Source organism: Coffea eugenioides, unplaced genomic scaffold (assembly GCF_003713205.1).
Source record: "Coffea eugenioides isolate CCC68of unplaced genomic scaffold, Ceug_1.0 ScVebR1_729;HRSCAF=1455, whole genome shotgun sequence".
In the NCBI taxonomy this organism is placed as follows: Eukaryota; Viridiplantae; Streptophyta; class Magnoliopsida; order Gentianales; family Rubiaceae; genus Coffea; species Coffea eugenioides.
Window position 1 is genome coordinate 37622 of NW_020864594.1, and position 4834 is coordinate 42455.

Here is a 4834-nt window from a genome sequence, read left to right on the forward strand (position 1 = left end):
ACTACAAACTAGACTGAGTGGCCTTCTTCAACATTGTAACCCTTTCTTTTAGCTTCGAAACGGTGTATATTTTACATCCATCCGATAATCGTAGTGCCGGTTGTGTCTAATACGCTAAACGACGTCAAAACTGTTTTTGGGTTTTAGGGCTTAACTTTCATTTCCGGACTTTCCCTAGCTTACTTTAGTACTTATACGTTCTAATGGAGCCTATTGAACGGCTATTGAAATGAGATTATTTTGTGTGTGATTTTGGGATTGATTGAGGAAAACAATGAAGCCATAAATGGCTGGAAAATAGGTAAATACAGAGGGCATGCTGCCCAAAATTTTAGGGATACGCGATTCTTTCAAGTTGAGTTGATCTTGGTAAAAATGATGGGTCTTGGGAGTTGTTTGTAACCCTAGGACCAACTGTTATCCTTTTTGCTCAAAATTCATATTTTATTCTTTTGTACTAGTACTTAACTTGGAAAGGCGTACGACATGTAGTCGAGCCTCATTTATGCATTCCATTTACTGGATTTGTGAATGTGGGAACCATAATTGTTTACCTTGGTTATTCTGGGGTTCTTGGTGATTAGAGCCCTACCTTGGTTGAAACTTTTGATGTATCCTTGTTTTAACTGGTGAGTGCACCATTCCCCTGAATTCTTGCTAAACTGGTTTTCTGTACTTGCAAATTGCTAATTGTCTTTCCTGACTGTTTATCTTGTATGAGACGAGGGTTTACTTTATCACACTCGTTCTCTTGCCTGAACTGAATGAACTGGAATCTCTTACCTGTACTTGTTATGAACTTGAACTTGTTACTTGTACTTGTTATGAGATCGTTTGGAAGTGTGTCCAACGATCTTCCTGTTAAACTTGAGCTCAACCTCATGGGGAGTTAATTAAATCGAGCCAGTAAGGGCTTGGTCAAGATAATTGACAATCCATGGGTACCTGTTCTTGGGGAATCTTTGGGTATTGAGACTCTTGATTCCGGTATACTCGAGTATTACCATTCCTGTTCCTGTTTGGCGTTCGGGCCCGGTAAGGGGTATGTTTGGTGAATGGGGTTTTGGCGTTAAAGTGGTGTTCTACTGGACTGGTTCCTTTATTTGAATGTTGACGGAGGGTCAACGGGGCTGGATCAAGTATAGCAACGGGGATTTGGCTCCTGAGAGCCATCTGTATCCTTTACATTGTGATGTTCATTCATTTCTCGTATTTGATGTGAATATGTGCCTCCAAAGTGCTTTCTCATGAATTCTACTGTTTATACTGTTGGTACCTCATTGAGCTTTTAGCTCACCCCGTTCCGTTATCCTTGTTTTCCTTACAGGGAACTATCTTTTGGAACTTCAATGTTTTGAGGAATAAGTTGAGCTAGTTAGAAATTCTTTTGCTCTTTTGGTATAGCTCATCGACAATTTAGAAATCCTAAATGTATCTTAATACAATTTTACTTTTTGGATCTGTAAACTTACTAATATGTATATTTTGAAGTGTTTCCTCATGTTTATGTAACATATGTATTCGGGAATGTACCTACTCTCTTGGCGAACAAAGGTTCCTTGTACTTGGTTGGATCCTGCATGGCGGCGGCCCTTCCATTTCGTTTTGATTCTTGCAATTTTATTTCGGTTTTGATGGAGGTATGACTGAGTCCCGGCGGGAGTTGGGCAGGCGGTCCGCCGAACCCTTCGGTTCGCCTTAGGGTGAGGTGGGGCTGTCACAGGTGGTATCAGAGCCTGCTTCGCGTGGTCTCTGCGCGGAGTGAGCTTGGGCCAGGTGGTGAATAAGTTTGAAGGACTAAGTGCTCGCTTGAGCGTAAGCTATGAATCATAACTGTATAGGCCTTAAATCTTTCTCATGGTATCTGAGAACCATAGATACGTATGGCAGGTAGGAATTACAAATGTAGATGATTTACTCTTGGGACTGGCCAGTTCGAGTGGTGAATTATCTTATTTTGGATTCTTGTGCCCGAGTACGAAAAGGGATGAAAGCCTAGGGTAGAAATGATTTGGGCGCATTAGAAATCTGATTCTACGGGACTTTATATGACGTGTTAGGGATCACTAAGAATGATGAACCCTGCCTACGATCTAAATTGTGATATTCTTGTAGAGTATAGATGGAACCCTAGGGGGAAGCTTTTGTTAGTTGTTAATGACCCCCTCACTACCATAGGATTTTTGCTTGTATCTGACTGACTGTTACTGTGTGAATTGTTTGATATAGTCGTGTTATGTGCATATTTGCTTTTGAATTGATTCGGACGTAGTATACATATCTGACTTACAGACCTCGCTAGTTTGTATCTTGTATTCGCGCCTCGAGTCTAGATTAGTTAATCCAATGGAAGGAACACGTAGTGGACGAGGCCGGGGCCGTAGACGTAGGCAACCCTTGGATGAAGGGGAAAATCGGGAACCAATGCCTGAACCCAACCTTGAACCTGGATTGGACCCTAACATTCAGGTAGCTGCCGCTATCCAACGTATGACCGACCTTCTGGCTCACGTAGTGGAACAGCAAGGCCAAAATCCTATTACTCAGCCGGAAAATCCTGGTAATCATGCCGAGGGTGAGGATAAAGCTCTTGAACGATTTCAAAAGTTCTCGCCACCGAAATTCCTTGGAGGACCAGATCCTGACGTGGCCGAGAGGTGGCTAGAGAAGATGATTGATATCTTTGTCGCGTTGCACTACACTGAGGAGCGACAGGTGACTTTTGCCATCCTCCAACTGGAGGGAGCGGCCCGATCTTGGTGGAATATCATAAGGCTGAAATGGGAAAGAGAACAAACCCCAAGGACGTGGGTGAATTTCATGAGAGAGTTCAACACGAAGTATTTTCCACCTCTGATCCAGGAAAAGAAAGAAGATGAGTTCATTAGGCTCCGCCAGGGAACTCAAACCGTCGCCGAATATGAGTGCCAGTTCACCAGGTTGTCCAAATTCGCTTCCGAGTTAATTATGACCGAGCAAAGGAGGATAAGGCGTTTTGTCCAAGGATTAAACGTTGAGATTCAGAAAGACCTGGCTGTAGCCCAACTCAGTACCTTTAGTGATGCTGTGGAAAAAGCTCAACGAGTTGAAAATGCGAGGTTACAAGTCAGGAACTTCCAAACCAAGAAAAGGGGATTTCCTGGAAGTAGCTCAGAGCAAGGGGATAAGGGTACGCCTCCTAAGGTTGGAAGGGGCAACGGGGGAGTACAACTACCAGGGATGTCAAGTGGTACCTTACGAAGAGGCTCAGTCTCCGCTTCCCGTGGTCCCTGCGGGTGCTGTGGGAAGCCGAATCACACAGAGGAGGTCTGTTGGAAGAAAGGAAGAAGATGTCTGCGTTGTGGGAGCGCGGATCATCAAATCGTAAACTGCCCAGGCCGATCTCGAGAAGGGAGCAGGAACCAACAACCAACCCTGACCAGTCGAAGGGGGAGAAGAATGGACCAAAGGTGTCGGCTCGGGCGTATGCCCTGGAGCAACATCAAGCCCCTGACTCGTTTGAAGACGTGGAAGGTAAGATTCTGGTATTCCACCGTTTGACTACTAGAATGGTGTATAAGAATTACACTTTGGGAAGGAAGAAGAAATTATACCAAAGAATTCAATGAGCCTGGCCAGTGAAGGGGAAACAGGTTGGTTAGCTAAGTACGATGCTCAATTTAACCGTGAGAAGGAAGCAGTAAAATTTTGTATTCCGAAGAAGGCGATGATAAGGAATTTCGAGGACGAAATTCTTCTAAGGGGGAGAGAGTGTGAGAACTCGGAAATTTTCCTATTTTCAAGTCTTTATTTTATTTAATTGCACGCCTTTTCTATATTTTCTTTGTTAGAAAAATTTTCTAGATAATTTTTATGAGTAAATCTGGTTTCAAAATCATTTTTCTAGTATAAGTTAGTTCATGAGATTTTAGGAGTGTATACCGGGCGTGGGACCCGCTAGTGCGGAAAGTTCGGTAAAATTCGGCCAATTAGGTTAAGTTTTTTATACAGGGTTTAATTTAGCAGGTGTTAAGAGATGATTAGAGGTTACCAAATGGATTAAGGTTGGAGAGACAAAAGGATAGAGTAGCATTAATGAGAGTGACAAGTGTCACTTTGTGATTTGGTTGGACTTTGACCCTTGGACCAACTTTATCAATAAATCAAAAATTGACCAAAATTCATCATCTTGCAAGCTTCTTGTGGCCGAACCTCTCCAGGGAAAAAGAAAGGAAAACTCTTCAATTTCTTCCTTCTATTTCTTGCTCAATCTCACAAATCAACCGTTAGAATCTTGATTTACTCCATAAAAACCTCTCTCTTAGTGGGATTAAGGTGAGTGGTGGCGTGGTTTGGAAGATTAAGGTGTTAAGTTGTCTCCTTTCTTTGGTTGTTAAGGTGAGTAGCTAAGGGACCTCTCTTTCTTCTCAATAATGCTTAATTAGTGACTTATGTGAGACGAAGTCATGATATTAGGTGTTGTTTCATGATTTTTGGTAGAAATTGGTGAAGTTTTATATTTATTCATGATTTTTCTGTTTTCATATGATTAATATTGTGTGGCCATGGATGATGGTTGGGAATGGTTTAGAATGAAGCCGTAGGGTGTAACTTGTGGCTATTTGCGGAAAATTTCCGCTTTGAAAGGAGATTTCAGAAATTAGGGTTGCAATTGAACCCATTCTGCCCGGTACTGTTTCCCCTAGTTAGAGGCCGAATTAGCCTTGGGTTAAAACATAAAAGTTTTAGGGAATGATATTTTATAGATACCTACAAAATTTCAGGCCAATCGGAGTAACGTAACCTGTGAAAAGACTGAAATACCCCTGCTGCCCTGTTTCTGTCCGAACCTGGT